Source organism: Miscanthus floridulus, chromosome 10, assembly GCF_019320115.1.
Source record: "Miscanthus floridulus cultivar M001 chromosome 10, ASM1932011v1, whole genome shotgun sequence".
Taxonomy (NCBI): Eukaryota; Viridiplantae; Streptophyta; class Magnoliopsida; order Poales; family Poaceae; genus Miscanthus; species Miscanthus floridulus.
In genome coordinates, this window is record NC_089589.1 from 103,086,354 (window position 1) to 103,096,955 (window position 10,602).

Sequence of the window (10,602 nt, forward strand, 5' to 3'; positions counted from 1 at the left end):
TAGACAAACAATCTTGCCTAAGTGTGTGTAGGTACTCAAGCGTAGGCGCCCGTGGTCCGCGCGAGCGCGCCGGCATGGCCCCCGTGAGGCCGGGCGGAGACCCACGGTTGACGTCTTCGACCGGACCGGTGGCACCCGTGGTCCGCGCGACCGCGCCAGCATGGCCCCCGCGCGGCCGGGCGGAGGCATACGGACGATGTCTCCGACCGGACCAACAGAGACCCGCCGAGGCGACGACGCGCCACCGAAGACGGAGGCCAGCAACGGGAACCACGGCCCCCGCGTGGCCGAGCGGAGGCATACGGACGATGTCTCCGACCGGACCGATGGAGACCCGCCAAGGCGACGATGCGCCCCCGAAGACGGAGGCTAGCATCAGGAACCTAGGCCTTTGGGCCGAAGATCGAGGCACGGTGGGCCGGCCTCTTATGGAGGCCCGTTACTTGGAGATGGTGTGGTAGGATTGCCCCGCAAACAAGAGATCTGTAGCGAAATATTCCAGGAATGTACTATAGCAGTTGTGGGGCATTGTAATAAATTCCGTTAGGGAGTAGTTGAGCCCTATAAATAGGGAACACTTGTAACGTGCAAGATGGTTGGTGAATGAATTAATGAAACCCTAGTTCTTTGTGCCAGCTTCCCACAAGTTCATCTGTCGAGCCGATCCCGAGCCTCCGCTAGAGGGCGACCCCTGACAGGCGGAGGCCCCTGTCTTCCTCACTCTGTCCAGAACCGCCAGTTCCAACATTGGCGCCCACCGTGGTTTGGCCGAGACAAACCAACGATGGCAGGGAAAAGAAAAACCACCACCAGAGCAGCAACGACCACGGGTCAGAGAGGAAGGCCTAGGCGCACCACTCGTAGCACCTACGCAACCTCGCCAGCGGAGGATGGCACCAGAGCAGATGCCCAGGGTCAACAACCGGAACCCCAACATCAAGAGATCCAAGAGCCGGAGGCCCAACCAAACTCAGGTACAACACTCGAGCAAGAACTGCAACAGCTGCAAGCATAGTTGCAACGAGCGTAATAAGAAAGGGACAGAATGGCAGCAGCATTTGCAGCGAATCAGCAAGCTACTCAAGCGTCAGCACAAGCAGCAGAAATAAGGCAGCAGTTGGCAGTCCTACATGCTGAGATGCTAAGTATGCAGCATGTAGTACCAGCGTCAACCTCCGCGATCCCAGCCTCCGCAGCAACACCAACCGCAAACATGCCTCCGCCAGTGATCAGCCCAACCCCGATGCCACCTCAGGTGATGCGGAGGCCTATCGACCCCAAGTCCCCACTCTCGGAAGGCATACAACAATCGCCATGGCCAACGGCGTACAAGCCAATCACACTACCAAAGTTCAATGGCAAGACAGATCCCCATCAGTTCATTATGAGTTACGAGGCAGCAGTAGCCTCCGCCGGTGGAGACGACGCCGTCCTGGCAAAGTCATTTGTTATTGCTGCCGAAGGTGACGCGTTGGCTTGGTATTCCATGCTCAAACCAAGCACAATCTATTCCTGGGAAAATCTCCGGGACAAGATATTGGCAAACTTCAAGGGGCTAGCAACACAGTAGCTGACATCCACAGATCTGTTCCAGTGCAAACAAATGCAGGGAGAGACACTACACGACTACTTTTGGAAATTTGTGCAACTAAAGGCGAAGGCACCAGACGTCCCAGAAGAGATCGCCATTGAAGCAGCGACCAAAGGGCTCCGAATTGGGCCGTTCCTAGCACACCTAGCAAGAAAGAAACCAACTTCCATACAGCAGTTGTACGACGAGTTTGAGAAGTACTGCAGATCAGACAATGACCTCCGGAAAAGGCTAGAGGAGCAGGGTCAAAACAGACAGCAAAACAACAGCAAAAACTCACAGAAGAGCTATACGAACCAGAACGCATCAAATCAGAAACCAGGCCAGGGGCAGGTGCTCAGCATCGAGGGTCAACCTCACCCCGAACAAGGGCAAATGGCAGGGCCAGCAGGGCCAGAGACCCAGACCAGGAACCAAGGTAGGCAAGGTTACCAAGGCAAAAACTGGAACAAAAACCACAACCATAAACAACGTAGGCCATATTGCGTTTTTCACAGCGAAAGCGCAGGGCACAGCACCAAAGATTGTCCGGAGACAAAGGAGACATAGGAAAGAATGAAGAACAAGCAGACCGCCCAACCTCCGGCATAGCAGAACGCAAGAGAGGTCAACACCACCTACACAACTGGCCACCAGCAGTACTGCCCGATGTACCCAACGCTAAACGTAAACCAAATACATCCCTCCACACTGGCCTCCGCCTATTACCCAGAATTCCTACCAGCATGGCGGTCAGCGCCCTCGCAGCAGCCTTCGGCGGCCAACTATAGGTCGGAGGCAAGCCTGACCTACATAAACCCAAAAACTCCCCACATAACCTACCTCGAAACAAACCAACTGCCACAAAACCAAAGCATGTTCGAGTATCCGCCACAACAGCAGCAAATGCAGCAACTGCCTTCGCCACCCCCTCACAACCAACTCCCAACACCAAAAAATGAGCCAAACCCAGAAAACCAAGTCAACCCTCATGGAGCACTACCAACAATAGGCATGATACTGCCAATCGCTGGAGGATCATCAATGGATTTTCAAACGAAAAAGCAGAAAAAAGATCACCTCCGCCTGGTAAACAACGTAGCAGTCCAAGGCCCAGCAAAATACATAGATTGGTCCAGAGTCCCAATCACCTTCACAGAAGAAGATCTCCACCTAGAAAGCTACCCTCACATAGACGCAATGGTAATCAAAACAAACATAGCAGCATGGGAGATAAGCAGAGTGTTGATCAACACGGGCAGCTCAGCAGACATCATCTTTGCAAATACCTTCGACCAAATGAAGCTCAGCAGGAATCAACTACAGCCTTCTGAATCCCCTTTGATAGGATTCGGAGGCAAGCAGATACAAGCACTAGGAAAGATATCACTCCCAGTGTCGTTTGGAACCCAAGCAAACGCTAGAACCGAATACATAACCTTCGACGTCGTCGATCTATATTACCCATACAATGCCATCTTGGGTAGAGGATTCACAACCAAATTCAATGCAGCCCTGCATATGGCCTACCTGTGCATGAAAATACCAGCACTCCATGGTATCATCACAGTCCGAGGCAGCCAGAAAGAAGCAAGAAACATAGAAAAAGCTATCTACAGAGCCCAAAGAAACATCAATGCAGTCGAGTCGGCAGACAAAGAACAAGAGCCTCCAGATATGCCCAGAGGAAAGACAGATATGGCAGGTCAAGAACAGACAAAGCTGATCCCCCTAGAAAAGGAGTTACCAGATAGAAAAGTAACAATCAGCTCAGAATTGAGCAAGGCAGAGGAGGAAGAGCTCATGGAAACTCTAGTAAAAAACAAGGATATCTTCGCCTGGTCTGCCTCCGACCTCTAAGGAGTCAGCAGGGACATCATACAGCATGAACTGGATATCAATGAAAACATGAGACCAAGAAAGCAGAAACAGAGAAAAATGTCGGAGGACAGAATCCTGGCAGCAAAGGCGGAGGTGCAAAGATTGCTAGATGCAAAAGTGATAAGGGAAGTCAAGTATTCAGAATGGCTTGCAAACGTAGTACTGGTACCAAAGAAGAATGGCAAAATGAGAATGTGCATAGATTTCACAGATCTGAATAAAGCTTGCAAAAAAGACTCTTTCCCATTGCCAAGAATAGATGCCTCCGTCGACAAGGCAGCCAGATGCCAGAGGTTCTCTCTACTCAACTGTTTCTCTGGGTACCACCAAATCTGGATGAAAAAAGAAGACGAAGACAAGACACGTTTCACAACTCCATTCGGGACATATTGCTACACCAGAATGCTGGAAGGTCTAAAAAATGCTGGCGCGACTTTTGCCAGAATGACAAAGGAAGTTTTGGGCTCACAACTAGATAGAAACATCATAGCTTACATCGACGACATAGTGGTCATGAGCAAGAGCAAGGATGATCATGTCTCCGACTTACAGGAGACCTTCACCAACCTCAGGACAGCCGGCCTCCGCCTCAACCCAGAAAAATGCATATTCAGAGTCACAAAAGGGAAGATGCTCGGATATATCATAAGCAGCGAAGGCATCAAAGCAAACCCGGACAAAACTAGAGCAATAGTGACACTGGCAGAACCCAAAAACAAGAAAGAAGTGCAAAAGCTGACGGGAAGAATAGCAGCGCTCAACAGATTCATCTCAAAATCAGCAGAACGCAGCCTACCCTTCTTCCAAGCCCTGAGGGTCGGAGACAACTTCGAGTGGGGGCCCAAGCAGTTGGAAGCATTTCATAACTTGAAAGAGTATCTAGCAAGCTCACTGGTGGTCTCTGTCCCAAAATCAGAAAGCCACCTACTACTGTATGTGGCGGCCTCCGACCATGCAGTCAGGGCAGTCCTAGTTCACAAGCTTCAAAAAGACTCAGGCAAAACTCAAAGGCCAGTTTATTTCATCTCAGAAGCACTATCCGGAGCCAAGCTAAACTACACGGAGGTGGAAAAAGTCACCTACGCAATACTGATGGCATCAAGAAAACTAAAGCACTATTTCCAAGCCCACGAAATCTCAGTTCCAACATCGCTGCCACTGCAAGACCTGCTCAGAAATAAAGAAGCCTCTGGCAGGATAGGCAAATGGGCTACAGAGCTATCACAATTTGATATCTCGTATGTCCCCAGAACAACAATCAAATCACAAGCACTAGCCAATTTTGTAGCAGATTGGACACCTACGACAGAGACCAAGGTACAACCAACTATCCAAGGCTGGACAGCATTCACGGATGGAGCTTGGGGCCAAGCCAGAGCAGGAGCCTCCACCATCCTAACGGCACCCTCCGGTGTCAGAATGAAATACGCAACAAGGCTAGAGTTCAAATCAACAAACAACATTGCAGAATACGAAGGCCTGATCTTAGCGCTAAGAAAAGCAAAGGCCCTAGGGGCAAAAACATTGACAGTCAAAATAGATTCTCAAGTGGTCACTGGCCAAGTAGAGAAAGAATACACAACAAGAGAGCCGGAACTCATAAAATACCTATCCGTTGTCAGAAATTTGAAGCGGAGATTCGAGGGCTTCACCCTGAAGCACATACCAAGAGTAGAAAATGCAGAGGCAGATGAATTGGCAAAGGCTGCGGCAAACAACCTGCCACTGCCACCAAACACTTTTTACCAGATATTGAAGTCTCCAACAACTGCGGAGACACCTAAGGCATCAAAGGCAGTACTACACATGCAAAATGAAGATTGGAGAAAGGCGATAACAGATGTCCTAGTAGGCAAAACCAGCGAAGAAGATGAAGCAAAAGCAGCAAGAATGCATGCCAGAGCAAGGAACTACACAATCTTAGATGGTGTACTGTACAAGAAAGGAGTAGTCCAGCCTCTCCTCAAGTGCATATCGCAGACTGAAGGCATAGAGTTGCTTCAAGAAATACACTCAGGAATTTGCGGGTCACACATTGGCTCAAGAGCATTATCAGCAAAGGCAATAAGGCAAGGCTTTTATTGGCCAACACACATACAAGACGCAGAGCAGACAGTCAGAACATGCAAAGCATGCCAAACATTCTCTCCAGGGCAGTCAAAACCATCGTCGGAGACCCAGCTTATACCTCCGACATGGCCGCTGCAAAGATGGGGTATGGACCTGGTCGGCCCATTACCGCCATCCCAAGGAGGAAAGAGATTCACAGTAGTAGTAGTGGAATATTTCACAAGATGGATAGAGGCAAAGCCATTGGCGAAGATAACATCAGAAACTATCAGAAAATTCTTCTGGCAGAACATCATTTGCAGTTTCGGTGTACCGAGGATTTTGACAGTAGACAATGGAAAACAATTCGATTCAGAGAACTTCAAAGAATTCTGCAAAAGCATAGGGACAAAACTAGCCTTCGCCTCGGTATACCACCCAGAGTCCAATGGCACTGTGGAAAGAGCAAACAGAATAGTGTTTTCAGCAATATCAAAAACATTGCTGGGCCTGCGCAAAGGAAAATGGGTAGATGAATTACCTAGAGTTATTTGGTCACACAATACATCCGTCTCAAGAACAACATGATTCACACCATTCAAACTGCTTTATGGAGAAGAGACCATGATGCTAGAAGAAATAAAGCACGAAAGCCTCCGCACAACGAGTCAGCTGATGTTGCAAGATGAAGAATATGCAAAAGAAACAATAGAAGCAATAAGACTGGAAGCAGTCGAAAACATTGCAAAATATAAGTCCCAAACCAAAAACTAGAGAGACTCCCAAGTGGTAAGGAAAGACATAAAACACGGAGACCTCGTACTCAGAAGAAAGCACAACGCACAACTTGTCGGCAAGTTGCAACCAAAATGGGAAGGCCTATACACAGCAACGGCAGCAGGCCGACCTGGCTCTTTCCACTTGACCGATAGCGAAGGTGTCACGACAACCCACACATGGAATATTGATAGCCTTTGCAGATACTACATCTAGGCAATGTACCAAAGGGCAACCTCCGCAAAATATAAGCGGAGGCCCCTCCATGTGTTTACCTTTAGGTTTTTTTTACTTCAATCAAAACAAAATGTAAAAGAGCCTGCACTCTTTTCCTCACAGGGGAACTCCAAGCGGAGGTGACGTTTTTAACGAGGCAGGCTCAATGTAAAAATCCTCTACAAGTATAAAGATGTAATTCCCCAAAAGAACGCTCCAAAAACCCCAAAACCGAAAGCGGCCAGCTCTGGCGCCGCAATATTCGGTAAACAAAAACTACAGGTCCTTTCAAAGCGCCAGCCATAGGCAACGACAATTTGAAACGACCTCTATGGCCAAACAGGCCTTCGACCTTGACAAAGACATGTCCAAAGTTAGGCATCAAGGCAGCAAAAAATAGCCAAAACAGGCCTTCGACCTTGACAAAGACCTATCCAAAGTAAGGCATCAAGGCAGCAAAAAATAGCCAAAACAGGCCTTCGACCTTGACAAAGACCTGACCAAAGTCAGGCATCAAGGCAAAAAAATTTTTTTGGCAAAAAAGGCCTCCGACCCTTGACGAAGACCTGAACAAAGTCAGGCATCAAGGTCAAAAATTTTTTTGGCCAAACAGGCCTCCGACCCTTGACGAAGACCGGAACAAAGTCAGGCAGCAAGGTCAAAAAATTTTTGGCCAAAAAGGCCTCCGACCCTCAAAGAAGACCTGAACAAATTCAGGTGCCAAGGAAAAAACAACGTCGGCAAAATAGGCCTCCGACCTTAACAAAAAAAACACCCCTAGCATCAGGGGCAACAAATTTGTGGTGCTAGAGCTACCCAAGGTCTCCGCCATAGAAAACAAGAAAAACAGAAAGTGCCTGACAAAACACTACCACCACTGCGGCGCCAGGCCTCTTTACTTCAAACGATCTCAAGCGGAACGAATAATTCAAGCAAGATACAGGCTATCAAAGCCAAGATACGATCCAACTAACAACGTACAAAAATGTTAACACCCGAAAGCCACCACCACACTATAAAAACAGATTCCCCCCATGCCCTTAAAAACTCAGTCGGCATAGGGTGCAAGGGGGGAGCAAGGCATAGCACAGAAAAAAGCCACAGCGCTGGCCATGGAGGCAGGGGTCGTAAAATCAGGGGCAACAGTAGACAGTCGGAGGCAGTGGGAAAAGAGATAGGACCTATGGCACGGTGATGAACAGCAGAGGCCTACAGAAGAAGGGGGATATCGCATGAAATCTTGTTACATCCCCCTGATGCCAGAGACCTAACCTGCCATCTCCAAAGATCAACCATGTGCCACGGGTGTGCAGCATCGGAGACCCTTACCTCCAGACAGCTAAAACACCCAGCCACAGAAATATCAAAAGTCTCCGCCGTCTGCCCAAGCTGCGCCAAACCTCCAGTCGGATCGAACACCGATTCGGCAAGCCTCGCCAGGTGGACTTCAAGTACGCCTCCGCCGGTCGAAAAACTGTGGAGACTTCTACCCCGGCCATCAAGCGAGCACAGAGAATGAGAAAAAATGGGGCGAAGGTCCTGGCCACCACCTCTGTATCGCACGCGTTCGCCCAAGCGAAGGACAACAGTGTGCGAGTTTGGGACTAGACGAGATATGTAAACCAGCTCGATGGGCTCAAGCCACCGCACAAACAATCAAGAAAGTGAACCTGTCTTGTATTCCATAAAATGTCAAAAAACATTCTTACAGGACAACGACTTGAAATAAAATCCTAACTATGGTGGCGGAGGTCCGCGCCAAGCGAGCGCGCGAGTAAACCCAGCGCGCTCGTCGTCTATGTCAAACCTAACTGACTCGAACACGTCACGCGCAACGCTGCGGGGAAAGGCCGAGCGCCAATACTCCCAAAGCTCTCCGCTCACATAAATACCGTCGTTGTAGAGAGTCAAAGGCGCAACATCTTGCGCAGGCTCCCGATTCGGAACATGCGCAAGATTAAAATTTTCCACAAAACCATTCAGAACAAAATAAACTTTATTCACAAAAGTCCAACTGGACTGTAAAATACACGCTAAAGCAATTAGGTGCTACAAACTACCTAGACCTCCGGCGTTTCAGCCGTAGCGGAAGTCCCTGGAGCGGAGCCCGCATCAACTGTGGGCGGGCACGGCGCCTGCGGCCTCCGACCATCGCCACCATCGTCGATCGTAGATCCCCCCGGAGCGCCGCCAGCGGCGGAGGTACCGACCACAGTCGCCAAGCGTGGAACTAACGGAGGCCTGCCCGCAAGACTCTTCTGCGCATCCTGTAGCATAGACTAAAGTGTCAGGACCACAAGCAACGAAAACCTTCACAGCCTCGCAAAAAAACCAAAAAAGAAGGGGCGGCTACAAAGGCTATAAATACCTTCTCCCTCTTGTCCTCCGCCAATTTCCGGGCAGTAGATCGCCCATAAGGAGCCCAAAAGTGCCCAATGAAGTTTCTCAAGGTTTTTCGCAAACCAAGAGAAGTCCCACCGAGCTCCTCCGGACCAGGCAGCGCTCCTTCCGAAACACTCTCGTTATGCGTACACCCGCCGCATGCCAAAAGCTTGGCATAGTTCGCTACTCCCGCTAGCGCCCCGTAGTCCGTGCAACCATTGATCAGACCGGGGAGCTTTGCAAGGTGGCGCTTTAGCCAGGAGGCGAGGGCGTACACACTGTCTTCCTCCGGAGGAGTGGAGGTTTCGCCTCCGAGCTCGGTGACGGTGGATCGGTAGTGGCCAACGGTTGCAGCATGGACTCCCTTGACCGAGTCCAAACGCCTCGTCGACAAAGACAGCTGCTCCCTCACCGCCGCTACGGATTCCTTCTCAGAGGCAAGCTCTCGCCGGAGACCCTCGGCCAGCTCGTTCGCCCTACGGGCCTGCTCGATGGACAAAACCTCTGCATCCCGAGCCTTGGCGAGATCGGCCCTCAAACCATCCTTTTCTCGCTCCTTCTCCGCCAGAGACAGGCGAAGAGCTGCAATGGAGCCGGACAGACCCCCTTTCTCACCTTCCAGGCGCTCAATTTCTGCCTTGAGCGCTTCAATCGCAGCGTCTCGGTCGGAGACCTCGCGAGTACAACGCTCTTCCATAACAACGCCCGTGTGATACCCCTGCGACCAGAGAGAGAAAAGCCAAAGCGATCAGCAACGGAATCAAAAACAAGTCTAGAAGCGCGCATAGCGCAACCCGCCGAAGACGCACCAGGCTCTGGTGTTCTAGATGAACACGGAGAAGCTGGAAGAAATCCATGTCCCTCAGACGCTGTTTGAAGCGATCTGCTCAAAGGAGAATAAACAAACACAAAACGATAAGGTGAGAAAAGCAAATCTCACGTTAAACACACCAACAGCCAAAGACCACCTCCGACGTCTCCAAGAATAGCAAGATAACACTCCTCCCAACCTGAGATAGAGGTGTCGGAGGAACCTACATAAAAAAAAGACAACAACAACAGATCAGGTCAGAGGGCAAACCAGAAACAGGCAATAACAATAGGCCAGATGACGATCGAAATAAAAGCATTCTATACTCACTCGGACCCGGCGCCGTCAGCCCCGGCTACCCTAGACCAAACCTAGCACCGGCAGCGGCTGCTTGCTCCTATGGGGTGAGGAGTCTAGCCATGACATCACCTGCAAAGCAATAGATACACAGTATTAGCACCTGGCACAATACGTAAAGAAACGAACCGGGCGAAGACATTGAAAACAAAAGGTGCGCCGAACAGACTTACTCATAAAAAGCCTAGGCAGGGCAGCTTGCCGCGCCCCCTGGGCAGAAGTCTCCACCATATCGTGCGGCGAAGGCCCAAAGGGCCGGATCTCCTTGGCCAGCGGCCTGGCGGGCGGAGGACTCGAAGAAGGCCGACCACCGGGGCCTGCTCAGCAAGCATGGCCTCCAGCTGCCCGACGTCAGCCGCCGACGTGGGCGAAGGCGCGACAACAGCAAGGGACGAAGGAGCGTGCCGCGGGATGACCTCTGTGTCCTCTTCAGAGCTTGAGCACAGCCTGCCGAGAACGTCAGGCTTGGGCTTGACGGCGCTACCTTCCGGCTGTTCGCCGACACTCATAGCACCATGCGATGAGCGCGCCGGGGCAGCGCTAGCTTCCAGACGCCCGA

General features: G+C 50.7%; 1 pseudogene; it reads left to right on the top strand.

Annotated features, from left to right (window-relative positions):
* The first annotated feature begins 784 nt into the window (after positions 1–784).
* LOC136489952 (uncharacterized) lies at positions 785–6,493 on the top strand (annotated as a pseudogene).
* The last annotated feature ends 4,109 nt before the right edge of the window (positions 6,494–10,602 follow it).